This window comes from Eublepharis macularius, chromosome 5 (assembly GCF_028583425.1).
Source record: "Eublepharis macularius isolate TG4126 chromosome 5, MPM_Emac_v1.0, whole genome shotgun sequence".
Classification (NCBI taxonomy): domain Eukaryota; kingdom Metazoa; phylum Chordata; class Lepidosauria; order Squamata; family Eublepharidae; genus Eublepharis; species Eublepharis macularius.
In genome coordinates, this window is record NC_072794.1 from 18,189,900 (window position 1) to 18,207,748 (window position 17,849).

The window sequence follows — 17,849 nt, forward strand, 5'->3', positions numbered from 1 at the left end:
TGGACGTGTGAGGTAGCTAGGCAGTACTGGGGGGAAATAATAAGAGTAATAAGTGAGATTTTACAATTTCAAATTAATAAGAACCCAGAACTCCTGCTACTAAACTTGGGAATGGAGGGCATTCCAGCTCATCACAGGACATTGTTATTTTATATGACAGCAGCAGCTAGACTTTTGTATGCGCAAAAATGGAAAGTACAAGAAGTGCCAACTATTGAAGACTGGATCTACAAATTGCTGTATATGGCAGAAATGGACAAAATGACAAGAAAACTGAGAAAACTTGACCCAGGACAGTTTAACACAGACTGGGAGAAGCTGAAACAATATCTGGTGAAGAAATGGGAGGTGGGAGGAGAACTGTGGCAGTTTGAGAACTATTGAAGTACAATAAAATGCAGAGGGGGGTGACTTTACCGGGGGGGAGAAGAGGTAAACGTGAATCTCTAAGCAGTTATGTTATTAGATTGATATATATAGAATAACAAATAGAATATTGATAGAAAATAACTAACCATGAGGGTTAACTATAAGGACTGACTAACAAATAATATTTTCTTTCTGGTAAGATTTGTATAATGTACCAAACTGAATATGTTTATCTGAAGATATATATGAGTCAAATTGATTGACATCATATGATGACAGTTATATAGATTTACTATTGAAGGGGAATAGAAATACTAATGTAATCAAATATAACTAAAACAGAAAGAAGAAGATAGAATGAGTAACACATAGAGTATAAGTCAAATTGCTTGATTTATATGAATGTATGGTTTATATGGTTTATGATCTATAGAAATATTTGAAATTGGAATTATGAAAAATGGGATAAATTGTCTATCCAATATGGAAATAAGGACTCATGGTTAGGGTACAGAGTATTAAAAATAGTTAAAGAAGTAGAATAAAGGGAGAATATACATTTGTTAGATAGAGGAATTTAAAAGGAGTAAGGGAAAAGGGACAAAGGGTTGGAAAACTGTTGGAAGTCAACAAAAAGGGGGGGAAAGGGAGGGGGTTAGAAACTGGAAAATGGGAGAATTGATTGTAATGTGAAAATAATTGATCCTAACCCAATAAAAATTTTTCAAAAAAAAAAAATGAGTTAACCCAATAGTGACTGAATTTAGATCTTGCCAACTCCCAACATGTTCGTGGTTGTTCATGAGTCCCTGTTCGTGGATGGCAACGAACAACGAACATCATGTTCATTTTTTTTCCTGTTCGTGGCCATCTCTAGTCACTACTAGTAGCCCCTGGGACTGGATGTTCAATTGCAGAGGGTTTGATCCCTGAGCAAATGCGGAACCATGTTTTGAGTAAATAAAGAAGGGGGCTTTTTTTGAGAAAATGAGGAAGGGCTTTTTTTAAGCAGAATTATATCATCATAATAAGGAGGATGATTACCATTGTTTGCTGCAGAACGTGAAATTTAGCAACCATGACCTTTTCCTAGCACAATGATGTGATGGGCTCGCTTCTTGCAGCATAGGATCCCAGCTGCCCCCTCCCCCATGGCAACCCTTGCTTTCCATATACCTGCGGGAGAATGAAGGCCAGCTATTTCTTCCAAGCAGAATTTTTTTGGACAGTCAGCTGAAATCTGTTGAGGTGGCTGGGAGAGAGGAGATGGTGTCACCAAGCAAGGGAGATGGGGGATGTATCTGGATTTAGGAACTCTTCTCTAAACTATGTCAAGGCAGAAGGAAGGACGAGAGCAAAGCACAGTTAAGGCAAAGGAAAGATTTCATATTGCTAGCAACAAGTGTTTGGAAAAGTCTTGACTAATCCTTAATAAGTTGTTTGAGAGTTAACCCAGATTTACTGAAAATATTTTTTTATCCTGCCATTGTTCTCCAAGGCAGCGTATGAATATAATTCAAATTTGAAACACCAGCAATAGTGCAAATCTTAATAAACAAGCTAACGCATGAAACAGTAGCCTTCTCCCTACAAATAACTAAGAGCAGTTGTTGCTCTTAGAAGGACAGGCAAATGAGACATGAATGGTCTCATCAATACAACAACCCTATAAAGTAGGTCCATCTTGGAAATCTTTTCAGCTGAAAAAGCGGGGGACACAAATCTATTTTAAAAATGAAGATGCCTCCAAATTGCTGATTAAGGCCAGGAAGGGGATGGGCTGAGAGACTAATTTAAAGTCACCTTTAAAGCCCTTGGCGGACTGGGACTGTCAGTCTATGGAAGGCAGGATACTCTGATTTCATCTCCCACCCCCTTGCAGCAAGAAATCCAAGGTCTCTTGAGTCAAAGGTTATTTATCGAGAGAATATATATTTAGAATGTACAAGTGTCCATAGATAATCCAAAGGCTAAAAGAAGCTTTGGCTGTACACAGAACTCTTGTTGAGAATGACGTGTTAAAGACTTGGTACAGTATATCAAACCCTCCAGTCCATCCCCCGCCCCCTGTCTGCCCAGTTAGTATAGAAGCTGAGAATGTGAAAGTAACTGCTCCAAAGTCGCTGCGGCGAGCCATCTCAGATAAGACTGTCTTGGGAACCAAAGCTGCTCCTGTGAACCTGCACACAAAAGCAATACTGGGAAAATACAGCAAGTGAGAAAGCAAGATGGAAGTGCTGTGGGTCACAGTCCTGACATTTCTGCCCCTCCAAAGGCCCTCCCTCACCCAACAGACCCCGCCTTGTCCAGGTATTTTTTGTGAAACTTTGCTATGAGTTTTGGGGCGTTTACATGAGAGGCTTCTACCCACTCTCTAAAGCTTTCATCAAAGTCTTTCCATCTGATAATACAGCTTATTGTGCTTCCGTTTGGAGTCTAGAACCTCTTCCACCTCATAGTGTACCTGTCCATCAATGAGGGTAGGATGAGGGATTGCCTTTTCTGGATGCCACTCATCTGGTAACGACGCTTTCTTTAGCAGACTGAAGTGGAAAGTGGAGTGCATTTGATGTAGGTTTTTGGGTAATTCCAATTCTACTGTCACTTCGTTAATCACTTGTTTGTCTGGAAAAGGACCCATATACTTCAGTCCTAATTTTTTGCAAGGTTGTTCACTCCTAAAGTGTTTGGTGGAAATGTAATCTCGGTCTCCAGGTTGCAGTTTCCATTGTTCCACACGATGGCGATCTGCATATTTTTTGTAGTCCTCTTTGGCCTTTTTAAAGGTTTTTTGGATGATTTCCCATTGTTCTGTAAGAGAGGACCACCATTCTCCCAGATCTCCCAGTTTTTGGATTTCTGAGGTGGCCTCAAAAAGGTATGGCTTGCCCTTCGTATCCCTGCACTATTTTGAAGGGGGACTCACCAGTGGAACTGTGAATAGAGTTGTTATACGCATATTCTGCAAAATGAATAAAGTCAACCCAGTTATCTTGTTGATAGTTAATGTAGCATCAGAGGAATTGTTCCAACACCTGATTTGTATGTTTCGATTGGCCGTCGGTTTAAGGATGATGGATTGAGCTTAAACCTTGCTCGATGCCTGCCACTTGAAGGAGCTCCCGCCAGAAGTTGGCAACAAACTGTGCGCCTCGGTCTGATATTACCTTGAGGGGAAACAAATGTAGCCTGACAATGTGTTTCATGAATAAGCTGGCCAGCTTCTTTGCGGTAGGAATAGTGGTGCACGGAATGAAATGAGCTTGTTTGGAGAATAAATCCACCACTACTAAAATGCAAGTGCACCCTTTTGAGAGCGGCAAATCGGTTATAAAGCCCATTGAGATCACTGCCCAGGGTCTAGAGGGGGTTTCTAAAGGTTGTAATAGTCCTGATGGTTTTCCCCTTCTAGCTTTGGCCATTATGCATATAGGGCAGGAAGACACATACTGGGAGACGTCCTGTCTCATAGTTGGCCACCAGAATTGTCATTGGACTAGGTGGAGGGTTTTAAGATAGCCAAAATGTCCAGCCAGTTTGGCATCATGGCATTGCTGAAGTACTTCCTTCCTCAAACTTAAGGGTATGTATAGCTTGGAGCCCTTATGCCATTCGTCCAACTCCGTTTGTTTGAGTTCTGTTTTGGGCACTTCCTCCCCCTCCTTTTCCACTTCACTTTTCACTTCTCCCTCCAATCACTGAGATCGGGTTTCACCTTGTTCTGCTCCTTTGCTGCCTGGCTGCGAGTAGTCACCGGCCCTCCCAACTGGGTGGGCAAGAAGACAGTGTCAATGACTTTCTCCCTCTTGCTATTTATTCTTAATAAATGCAGTTACGATCTGATGCTACTCCTCATTGGCTGTTGCAAGCAGGAAGCATTAGCTCTAGCTGATGAGATTGAGAAAGTCAGCCAGTCCATCCAGGCTACTGAGTCATCTGCGGTATATGAAATTCGTCTTAAAGAACTAGAGAAAGAAGTCTTAGATTTCGAAAATAAAACAAAAGAGATAAAAATCAAAAAGTTCAAGAGGGATAATTTGAACTATGCTAACGGAAGGGTATATCTATGGTGGGATCAGTCTATGGGAGGAACGAAATGTAAACATGTTTCATGGGCCAAAACCTTGGAGAGATTCTCTGACCTTGAGACCTCAGAACCTTCCACGGCTGAGAGCTCTGGTGATGAAGGCACAAGCACCATGAATTTAAGGAACCGGGCTCTAGCAGGGCCTTCCAGGTCTTTTTTAGAGAGGGACAGGAAAAGCCCAAGGCCAAACGATAGTCTTTAACATCCCCTTAGCCCCATGGAACTTAGGGTGCTTAACAAGGGTTTTACCTTCGTTCCTACACCACGTTATAATTCATTCCAGACAAGAATAGATTTGTTTAAATTGATCAGGCAAATTAAGCTAAAGAAATTCTTCTCAGACACCCCCAGAGAGCCACCTCCATTAGCGGACAACTTACCCTTAAAATTAAAAAGTAAATCTTCTTTCATTCCACCTTTGTCAGACCACAGGATAGACACGTTTGAATACTTGGTAACTCGGGACATTGAACTTTTGGAGTCTCAGTCTGTTACAATACGACATAACATTACGTTGTCGGAAAGACAGGCACTTAGGGACTTACAGAATGATTCCAAAATAGTGATAAAGCCAGCTGATAAGGGGGGAGGCATCGTGGTCCTGGATAGGTAGACTTACATAGCAGAAGTTCGGAGACAGCTAGATGTTTGCACTAGCTATAAAAAGATTCCAGGGGACCCCACTAAGCATATCCAAAGTCTTATTAGAACTGTACTCAATGAGGCAGCAGCGATGTCTGTTATTTCTGACACCACCAGACACATGTTATATAAAGATGTGCCTAGAACCCCCACCTTTTACGTACTCTCCAAAATACATAAGGGAATCACGCCCCCTCCCCGGACGTCCTATTGTTTCAGGGTGTGGCTCCATTTTGGAACCATTAGCCATATACTTGGATTCCTTTCTTCAATCAGGAGTTTTGAAAATACCATCGTATGTTAAGGACACCACCGACTTCATAAGACTCATAGAAGGAACAACTGTTGATGAGGAACATATGCTCCTCACTTTAGACATGAATGCTTTGTACACGTCTATCCCTCACAAACAGGCCAGGGACATCATATAATGCACTTTGCTAAAACGTCCTGATCCACAACCCCCCACGGAATTCCTCTTACAATTAGCGGAATTAATCCTTGAAAAGAATTTTTTCAGCTTCCGGGGGGAATTCTACTTACAAATCAAAGGAGTGGCCATGGGGTGCGCCACAGCACCCAGTATAGCTAATCTATTCATGGCCAGGTGGGAGGAGAGATTCATAGTGAACCCCAATAATCCATTCTTTAATCACATTACTTTATTCCGAGAGTACATAGATGATTGCTTTGTCTTATTCCATGGCAAGCAGGCAGTCAATGAGTTTTGTAACTGGCTCAATGAACAGGACTCTAATATTCAATTTTCCTGGATTTTCATCCAAATTCAATTAACTTCCTGGACATTACAGTTTATAGGAGTGCAGGGAATACATTACACATTTGCCCTTATAGCAAACCAACTGACTGCCATCTGTACCTGGAATACCACTCCTTCCATCCTCCACATCTTAAGAGGAATATTCCATATGGGCAAATGCTGCATATAAAAAGGAATTCCACCACGGAAGAGGATTTCAGACAGGGCTGTAGGCATATGATCGGACATTTTGCAAATAGGGGTTATCCCATGCAAATTTTGAATATGGCCAAGAGTAGATGGGAGGCGGTGTCCAGAGACTCATTACTAGAAAAGAGAACACGACCACCCAACAATAGATTAATATGGCCATTAGATTATACACCCTTGTCTACTAAATTAAGAAGAGTAGTTCATAAACATTGGTCCTTGCTAACAGACATTCCTGGTTGTGAGCTGCCGCCGGGACTTGCATATAGGAGAACCTCTAGCATAAAAGAAATGTTAGTTCATTCGACATCCTCCTGTCAGAGTAAAAAGATCTTCTAGTGGGTTACCACCTCCGCGGGGTACATTTAAATGCACCCATTGTGCTTCTTGTAAATATATTTTTCAAAGTGACCATGTAAATATACCCGAATTGGGGGTAAAAATTGATTTGAGACCATTTGTCACTTGCCAGACCACAGGGGTAGTTTATCTTATCATATGTCCTTGCCCCAAACTTTATGTAGGGAATACCATTCGCCCACTGCAGGTGAGGATATTGGAACACATTTCCAGGATTATACATCAGGTCTTAGAGGTACCACTAACCCAACACTTTCTGGAACATCAACATGACATACAGGATATAAAAGTAGTGGGACTTTACACTACTCCCAGAGAATCACATTTCCAACAGGATCTGCTTCGTAAAGAGGCGCGATGGATCAATTCCCTGGGCACTATGTCACCTAAGGGATTGAACAGTGAATTATCCTTTAAGTGCTTCCTGACATAATCTGATAAATTATTATGTGAGATTTCTTATGTACTTTTCATGGTCTATCATGTTGTCTAAGCCACATCAGCTTTAGGTAAAGCAGACACGGCCTCTTTAAGCAGCATCTGTATTTAGGAGAGTTGCATTGAGTTAGTGAATTATCTTTTAAGTGTTCTTGACATAATCTCAGAAATTATTATGTGAGAATTCTTATGTACTTTTTATGGTCTATCATGTTGTCTAAGCCACATCAGTTTTAGATAATGTAGACGCAGCCCCTTTAAGCAGTATCTGTATCTGTATCTAAGAGAGTTTGTACTGAGTCATGGTACGTAGGATTCGTCCACGTCAGAATGGGTGCTGTATTAGGCGTGCAAGAATTGTAACTCCTGAAGGGTAAGCATGATATGTTTGTAAAGGCAACACAAATTATTGATATTGCTACTGTAATTCATTCTGTCAGCAGGAAATTGTTTTAATATGTTTAATTGTTATAATATTTTTTTTGAATTTTTTTTTATTAGGTGAGAATATTAATACATACAACTTTCAAATAACATCTCAATATCATTTCCCCCCACCCTTTCCCTCCCCCCTTTTTCAGGACTTCCAACAGCTTTCCAACCATATATCTTAATCTAGTCCTAATCTATCCCCTTTTTCTATAACTCATTATATCGTGTTTACATTCTGCTTTGTTAAGCTAAGCTCTATCTGTTACCTTCAGATCTATTATTATTAACTTAAAATCTGTTATCTATTACTATCTGTTAACTTCAGATATATTTAAATTTAAGCTAACAATTAAATAAAATATCTACTTTATTAATTTTACCAATATCTATTAACTCCAAATCCACTTAAATTTAAGCTGACAATTAGCTAATACTTCACTCCATATGGTAAAGATTCCATCTCTTCCAATAAAAAGAAACCTATTCTAATAATTTTCGAATTGCCATAGTTCCCCTTTCACGTCCCACTTCTTTTCTAAATGTTTTCAGTCTTCCCCAATCAGTAAAGAATTCTGCCAGATTCTGATCTCTCAGCTTTCTTGTCATTTTATCCATTTCTGCCATGTACAGCAATTTATATATCCAGTCTTTAATAGTTGGTATTTCTTGCACCATCCATTTCTGCGCATATAAGAGTCTTGCTGCCGTCGTCATGTAGAATAGTAATGTTCTGTATTGCATAGGAACATCTTCCATACTTAAATTCAGTAGCAATAGCTCTGGGTTCTTCTTTATTTGGGTCTGCAAAATCTCATTTATTACTTCTAAAATATCTCCCCAGTACTGTCTAGCTACATCACATGTCCACCACATATGATACAATGATCCTTCATGCTTTTTACATTTCCAGCATTTATCTGACATATTTGCATTACCAAGCGCAATTTTCTTAGGCGTTAAATACCATCTATAAATCATCTTATAGACATTCTCTTTAATACTGGTACAAGTTGAAATCTTCAATGTAGTTTTCCATAAATATTCCCATGACTCCATTGTTATTTCTTTGTGACAGTTAATTGCCCACTTCACCATCTGTACTTTGACTGTCTCATCCTCTGTATACCACTTCAAAAGTATTTTATAAACTTTAGATATCTTCTTTTTACTTTCTTGTAGTATAGTCTCTTCCAACTCTGAGTTTTTCCATTTGATTCCTCCTTTTGAACAATCCGAGTTGTAAAGGTCTCTAATCTGTCTATATTGGAACCATCCATAACAGGAGGATAACTCTTCCTCTGTTTTGATTCTTATCGTTTTTTGTTCCATAATCAATATCATTGTTCTTCATTATAGATAGCTCTCGGATCGATCACTTCAAACGGTACCACCCAAGAGGGGATACCTTCACCCAGATATTTTTTATATTTTTTCCAGACCGTGAAGAGGCTCCTTCTAATATAATAGTGCAAAAACATAGAGTCAGCTTTTATTTTATCCTGCCACAAATAGGCATGCCATCCAAACAACTTCTTATAGCCTTCCAATGTTAAGAGTTTGCGGTCTTTCAGTGACATCCATCTTTTAGCCAAACCAAACATATTGCTTCATGATATAATCTAAGATTTGGCAACTGCAGTCCACCTCTTTCTTTAGCGTCACACAGAACTTTCATTTTTACTCAAGGTTTCTTGCCTGCCCACACAAAGTCAGAGATCTTCCTCTGCCATTTTTCAAATTGTTTGGTATCTCTAATAATTGGAATTGTTTGTAATAGGGACATAATCCGTGGTAACACATTCATCTTAACTGCTGCTATTCTTCCCAGCTATGACAGATTTAATTTATTCCATTTAATCAAGCCTCTATCAATCTGTTGCCATAGCTTTTCATAGTTGTTCTTAAATAAATCAATATTTTTCGCAGTTATCTCAATTCCAAGATATTTAACTTTGTGTTATTTCACAATCAATAAGTTCCATTAACTCTTGTTGCTTTTGTTTAGTCATATTCTTGCATAGTATCTTTGATTTCTTCTTATTAACATAAATCCAGCCAGATCTCCGAACTCTTTTATCTTATCAAGCAACTTCGGCATGTTTTGTATTGGATCTTCCACTATAACCATCACATCATCCGCAAAAGCTCTAACCTTGTAGGTAAATTCTTTAATCATGCCTCTTATAGTATCATCTTCTCGTATTTGAATCAATAGCAGTTCCAAAATCAAAATGAACAACAATGGAGATAATGGGCACCCTTGTCTTGTACCCTTTCTTATTTCCAATTTTTTTGTTAAATCGTCATTTACTACAATTGCCGCACATTGGTCTCTGTATATTGCTTTTACTGCTTGAATAAAATCTTTTCCCATTTGCAGCCTCTCCATTGTGGCAAACATAAAATTCCAGTTCAAATTGTCAAAAGCTTTTTCTGCATCCACAAAGAAGAAACCAACTTCCTTTTCACAATGTTTATCGTAGTATTCTATAGAATTTACTACAGTTCTCAAATTGTCTCTAATTTGCCTGTTTGGAAGGAACCCTGCCTGCTCTTCTGCAATAAACTCGACTAACCAGTCCTTTAATCTCTCCGCCAAAATTTTTGCAAAAAATTTGTAATCATTATTTAACAATGAAATAGGACGATAGTTCTTGACATTACTTAAATCTTAATTTTCTTTTGGTATCAATGATATGTTGGCCTCATTCCAAGACTCTGGTATCTTTTGTCCTTTTAAAATTTCATTCATTACCACTTTCAAAAAAGGTGCCAGTTCATTTTCCAATAATTTGTAGAACCTAGCCGTAATTCCATCTGGGCCTGGTGCCTTCCCTAACTTAGTTGTCCGAATAGCCTCTTTTATTTCCATCTCTGTTATTTCTGCATTCAGCTTTTCCTTCCATTTTCCTGATAATATTGGTAAATTGATCTTGTTCAAATATTGATCAATAGTGTCCAGATTCACGTCTTTTCTTTGATACAGTTTTGCATAATACTTAAAAAAGCTCTACTAATAGCCAATTGATCTGTTAACGTCTTACCATCTTCTTGAATCTTAGTTATTACTTTTTTCTCCCTTTTCTTTTTCAGCTGCCACGCTAAATATTTACCAGGTTTATTCGCACCTTCAAATGAACTTTGATTCAGTTTTTTCAGTTCCCACTCTAATTCTTTATTATTCATTACTCTCAGCTGTTCTTGCAAAATTTTTATTTCTTGATACAGCTTCTTCTTCCCTGGTCTTTTCTTTAATTGTAACTCCTTGGCCTTTATCTTTTCCATAATTTCTTGCCTTTTTTCTTCTTTTCTCCTCTTGTCTCTTGCATTTAAATCCATTAAAGTTCCTCTAATCACTGCTTTGTAGGTGTCCCAAACTTTGTCAATTGAAACATCTTTATTTAGATTATATTGTATAAAGAATTTGGTCTCTCTTTGTCATAGCACTATATTATCTTCTAATTGCAGCAAATCTTCATTTATCCTCCATCCTTGTCTTTTGGTGCCTTTCCCAAATTTCCACATTACTGGATTATGATCTGAGCCTACTTTAGGCATTATTTCCACATCTTTAGTCCATACTGCCAAATCTTTGGAGGCCCAGATCATATCAATTCTTGATAATGTCGAGTGTCTCGCAGAATAGAAGGTGTATTGTTTTGTTTTAGAATTACTTCTTCTCCATACATCTTCCAAATTTTCCTGATCTTTAATTTCAAAAAAGGATTTTGGCAAAAGTCCTCTTTTTTTGTGAGCACCCTTCATTTTTTTTATCATCGTCCAAATTTGTTACTCCATTAAAGTCACCTGCCAGAATTATTTGAGCATATGTTAGTCCATCCAGTTGGTTCTGTAAATCTTTAAAAAAATTCTCTTTAGCACCATTAAGTGCATAAATCCCAATTGAAAGTATTTTCTTTGTATTCCAAATTATTTCCACTGCTATATATCTAGTTTCCGCATCATTTAAAATCATTTTTGGTTGCAGCTCATCTTTAATATATAAAACAACTCCTCTTTTTTTCTGATTTGATGCAACTGCAAATTCTTTCCCCAGTTTAGCAAATTGTAAGTATTTCACATCTTGTTTCCTAATATGTGTCTCCTGCAGACAAATTATATTACAATGTTGTTTAGATAGCCAGTGGAAAGTGGTTTTACGTTTAGAAGGTGAGTTTAGTCCATTTACATTCCAAAATATGATTTTACACTCCATAGTCAAATTTTAGATCTTCTGGGTAAGTCTTTTTCATAATCCTTTATGAACATTTCCATCTCATGTCCAGATCTGAGTGTTCTTTTAATCTCACGAAATTCAAAGCTCAATCCTTCTGGTATTTCCCATCTATATCTAATGTTCAATTCTTTCAACATTTGTACTAGTTCTCTGTATTTCTTTCTCTCCAACAAAAACCCCCTAGGCAGTTCCTTCATTATTCTCACTCTTTTTCCATCAATTTCCAGAGGGTTTTGAAATTGCTTACTCACAATCTCTTCTCTTATTCTCTTTGTTGTAAATTGGACTATTATATCTCTTGGTAAATTTTTTTGTGCTGCATATTTTGAGTTGATTCTGTATGTCACATCTAGAAAGGCTGCCACCTCGTCCGCTTCTTTGTTCAAAAGTTCTGCTAGTATTTCTGAAATCTGCTCTTGGGTTGATTTCCCTTCCACTTCCGGGACTCCGCGAAATCTAAGTTGTTTTTCCATATGTTTACATTCCACCACGCCCATTCTTCCTTTCAAACCCTTGGTTTCTATCTTGTGTGATACAGCCAATTTGTCAGTTTCATCTTCCACTGTTTTAACTTTCTGCTGTGTCGATTGCAATTCTTTCTTGACCTCATCAATATTTTTGACCAGCTCCACCATCTCTGATTTAAAAGTCTCTTTGAGCTCCTTAATGTCCTTCACAATCTCTTGCATCATATCTTTGATCTCCCTATTCCCCTCTGCAACTTTTTTATCAAGACTGTCCAGCGCCGTTTGCCATTCTTTCTTCGACATCGTGGGGCTTGCTTTGCCTTGCTCCCATAAGTCTGCTCTTTTCCTTAGCTCCGTGGCGTGGCTGATTTACTTTTCTCAGTATAAATGTCAAGTTTTAATGAAATCTTTTAAAAATTAGCGATCTTAGTGTCCAAAATGTTGGGCGTCTTTTCTCTGTGGTTTTTACTTGAAGTTTATGCCCTTTCCCTTATCCAAAATGTCCTACTTCCGCCCAATTTGAGGTCAAGCCCTTTCCCTTCTCCAAAATGGCATTCTTCCTCTTCCGGTTCTTCAAAGGCTGCTTCCAGCCAGTCTCTCTTTTGCACTGACGCACTTCCAGTTCCTCTTCTCGGCTCAGTATTTCTCGCGATTTTTCAGCTTTCTCACACTTTGCTATCTCTTTCAAGCCACAGGTATGTAAACAATAATCTATTTTCCACGTTAGCTCTTCTCTACAAAGTTCTTTTCTCTCAATTACTTTGCCAGAACATTCACAGTAAAGTTTTATATCTTTTGCAATTTTTATCTTCTACTTTAATTCAGTTCTTTTACCAATTTTCTTCTCAAAAAGAGAGATAGCAATCTTTACCTTAAAAGTCCTTCTTTACGGGTTGTAATCGCTGTTTCAGTAATTAAAATAATCCAATCTTCCCAATTCGATGCTGAAGCTTGGGTACAGAGGTCTTAAGCCAAAAACTTGACTCCAGAGCTGCTGCATGCCTGTTATCCGCCTGAGAACAGGGGGCTGTGGGCAATCAGCACCCCACTAGTCCTCACAAACAGCAACACGGACAGCTCAGCTCCCCGAGCTGCATCAGCCCTCCATATTCCCCAAGCCGGAAGTCCCTGTTTAATTGTTATAATTGAACATAGTCTTTGCCCCTGAGGAAGTCTTGAAGGACAAAGAACTGAAAGAAAGAAAAATTGCCGGCTTTGGTTCCGGGCTTGTATTGAGACTGTGATCTCTGCATTCCATTCTCCACCTTGGAATGTTTCTGTCAACAAAAGAGAAGAAGATACGTTACAGAAGTCCTTGCAGTTACATCTTTAAAGACTTGTCAGTTACATCTTCACTTGCCTTTACTACCCAGGGTCCCAGGGTTGGGGACTCCTTGTCAGAAGAATTCTGGAATTATACTTGTATATTGTTTGTATCATACAGTGCATATATATAATAATCTTGAATGATAGAAGGTTTAACCCTAATAACAATCTATCAGTTATAATGATTGACTTTTGATTTTTTGCCCTTGGTTACAATTTGTTTCTCTTCACCGGAGTTGCTTAGCATTGAGCTGGCGGGGGGTGCGGAGAGCTTCTAAATTTTTATGATCTGTCCAGACCTCAAATGGGTGGTGGGCACTCTCCAACCATTGCCTCCAAGTTGTGAGTGCTAATTTAACTGCAAAAGCTTCCTTTTCCCATACACTCCAATTTTGCTCTGCTTCCGTGAATTTCTTTGAAAGGTAGGCACAGGGGTGTAATTTCCCAGCCTCGTCTTGCTGCAACAATACCACCCCCATTGCCGTGTCGCTCACATCGACCTGCCCAATGAATTTACGATTTTCATCCGGATGCTGTAGCACCAGCTCGGAGATGAATTTGGCTTTCAACCTCTCAAAGGCGTGTTGACATTCTATGGTCCAGTTTAATTTGGCATGAGGTTTATTCGCCTGCAACTCCTTTCCCTTGGTTTTCAGCAAATCAGTTAAAGGTAAGGCAATCTGAGCAAAGTTCTCTATGAACGGCCTGTAGAAATTTGCAAACCCTAAGAAAGATTGTAGTTGCTTTCTGGTGGAGGGGGCCACCCAACTATTGACGGCTTGGACCTTCGCAGGGTCCATTTTCAGCCCCTGACCTGAGATGCGGTAGCCAAGATAATCCAGCTCTTCTTTGTGGAACTCACACTTTGACAATTTGACAGGCAGTTTGTGTTTCATTAATGCCTTCAGTACTTTCCAGACTAGCTCCACATGTATAAATCAAAACATCATCTAGGTACACGACCACTCCCTTGTACAGGTATTCATGCAGTACCTCATTTATAAGCGTCATGTACACGCTGGGAGCACCTTTCAAGCCAAAAGGCCTGACTAAGTATTCATGTTGTCCCAGGGGCGTATTGAAGGCAGTTTTCCATTCATCCCCCTCCTGTATTCTTACATGAAAAAAAGCATCCTTTAGATATAATTTAGAGAAGACTTTACCTTGAGCCACCACGCTGAGCAAGTCTCTGATCAGGGGGATGGGGTAAGCGTTGGACATGGAGACTGCATTAATTCCCCGAAAATCCATGCAAAGTCTTAATCCCCCATCTTTTTTTTTTTACGAACAACACAGGGGCTGCATGGGGAGAGCTGGCAGGGCGGATGAATCCTCTTTCCAGATTTTTGTCAATGAACTTTCTCAATTCCTGGCGTTCTGCCGGGCTCATAGAATATAGTTTGCCTTTGGACAGTTTCTCCCCTGGCACAAGTTCAATGGTGCAGTCCGTGGCACGGTGTGGAGGAAGTTCATCTGCTTCTTTCTCACTAAATGCTTGGGCTAGATCTTTATACTCCTTCGGGATGCTTACTAGCTCTTCCTCTGTGAGTAGTGCAGCTTCCAAAGGGGAGGGCGCCTTCTCACCCCATTTTTTATTCTGCTCATGGTGTTGGCATTGGTCCCGGCTGAAGACCACCATCCCCTCCGACCATTTAATGTAAGGGTGTGGTCCCAGAGCCAGCGACTGCCCAGGATTAAGGGGTATTTAGCCACGTAGCTGACAATATAGGGTCAGTTTTCCCAATGCTTCCCCATGCCCATTGGCACAGGCTCTGTTTCATAAGCTGCAGGACTCATGCTGGACCCGTCCATTTGTTCAAAAACTATGGGATCCTCTAATTCATGGGTCTCCAGTCCTAATCCATTCACTAGAGCTGGTGATATGATATCCCAGGAGCACCCTGAGTCTATGAGGGCTTGTACCCTTACGTGTGTTCCCCGCTTCGGGTTTACAAGTTCAACGGGCATGAACAGTATGGCTCCCCTTTCTCTCACCTCTGCAGGGGTGGGTTCCTTTTCGACCTGCCATTGGGGCCCTTTCACGGCCCCAATTCCTTTTTTTTTTTGAAAAAATTTTTATTGGATTAGAATATTATTATTTTTACATTACATTCAATTTTCCCCAAATTTTTCGTTTCTAACCCCCTCCCTTTCCCCCCCTTTTATTGACTTCCAACAGCTTTCCCACCCTTTGTCCCTTTTTCTCTAACTTCTATTAAATTCCTCTGTCTAAAACAGATATACATTCCCCATTATATTAAGCAGTACATCTTTAACTACTTTTCTTATTATACACCCAAACTGTACATCTTTGGATAAACAATTTATCCCATATTCCAATTTTGAATATTTCTATATACCATAAACCTATATATCATAAACCATAAAAATTTTCCGCATTTAAATCAAACAGTTTAACTTGTTCTCTATATATTACTCATTCCATCTTTTTATGGTAATTCTATATAGCTCATCACATAGTCAATCAATTTGACTCTTCTGTACATTCAGTTTGGTGCGTATAAATCTTATCAAAGAAAGAAAATATTGTTAGTTACTCAATCCTCATATTTAAACCTTATCATTACTTATTCTCTATCAATATTCTATCAGTTATACATATCTATATATATATCAATCTATTAATCTAGCTGCTTATAAATTCACATTTCTCTTCCTTCCCCGGTAAAGTCACCCCTCTCTTTTATACTTTTATTATACTTCAGTAGTTCTCAAACTGCCACAGTTTTCCTCCCACCTCCCATTTCTTCTCCAAATATTGTTTCAGCTTCTCCCAGTCTGTGTTAAACTGCCCTGAGTCCAGATCTCTCAGTTTTCTTGTCATCTTGTCCATTTCAGCCATATACAGCAATTTGTAGATCCAATCTTCAATAGTTGGCACTTCTTGTACTTTCCATTTCTGCGCATACAAAAGTCTAGCTGCTGCTGTCATATAAAATATCAACGTCCTGTGTTGGGCTGGAATTCCCTCCATTCCCAAGTTCAGTAGCAAGAGTTCTGGGTTCTTATTAATTTGAAACTGTAAAATTTCACTCATTTCTCTTATTATTTCCCCCCAGTACTGCCTAGCTACCTCACACAACCACCACATGTGATAGAGGGAGCCCTCATGTTTCTTACATTTCCAGCATTTATTAGAAGTATTCAAGTTCCCTAGCGCAATCTTCTTTGGTGTCATGTACCAACGATAGATCATTTTGTAAATGTTCTCTTTAATATTAGTACATGTCGTTATCTTCATTGTAGTTTTCCACAAGTATTCCCATGCCTCCATTGTTATTTCTTTATTGAAATTTATAGCCCATTTCACCATCTGTGTTTTAACTATCTCATCCTCAGTATACCATTTCAACAGTACTTGGTATACCTTGGATATTCTTTTCTTGTCTTCTTTAAGAAGGGTCTGCTCTAGTTCCGAGTTCTCTGTTCGTATGCCCCCCTTTGCAGAGTCCGAATTGTATAAGTCTCTAATCTGTCTATACTGGAACCAATCATAATTAGGTGATAGTTCCTCTTGCGTCTTTATTCTAAGTTTAGATGCTTCAGTTTTAGTTATTTCTTTGTACGTTAAACATTGTTGTTCATTATCAACAGCTCTCGGATCTATCACCTCGTATGGAACCACCCACAAGGGGGTTCCTTCTTGCAGGTAAATTCTATACTTCTTCCAGATTGTATATAAACTTCTCCTTACAAAATGATGCAGGAACATCGAGTTGACCTTTACTTTGTCATGCCATAGATATGCGTGCCATCCAAAAAATTTTTTATATCCCTCTAGGGCTAATAGTTTCTTATTCTTTAATGTCATCCACTCTTTTAACCAAACTAGGCAGATTGCATCATGATAAAGTCTCAGGTTGGGCAGTTGCATTCCGCCTCTTTCCTTTGCATCTTGTAGAACTTTTACTTTCACTCGAGGCTTCTTGTCTGCCCAAACAAGATCTGATATTTTCCTCTGCCATTTTTCAAATTGTTTAGAGTCTCTGATGATTGGTATTGTCTGTAGCAAAAACATTACTCTTGGTAACACATTCATCTTAACTGCTGCAATCCTGCCCAACCATGACAAGTTCAATCTATTCCATTTGATCAGATCTCTCTCTATCTGAGTCCATAATTTTTCATAATTATTCTTGAACAAATCTATATTTTTTGCAGTCAGCTCAACTCCCAAATATTTCACCTTACTTGTTACTTCACAATCCGTTGTTTCCATTAACAATTGTTGTTTCTGCTTAGTCATGTTTTTGCATAATATCTTTGACTTCTTTTTATTAATGAAGAAACCTGCCAAGTCTCCAAACTCCTTGATCTTATCTATCACTTTTGGCATGTTCTCCAGTGGGTCTTCTACAATTAACATTATGTCATCCGCAAATGCTCTGACCTTATATGAATAGTCCTTTATTTTTATTCCACGAATTTCCTCATCTTGTCGTATTTGTATCATCAGAATCTCCAATACTAAAATGAACAACAATGGAGATAACGGGCAAC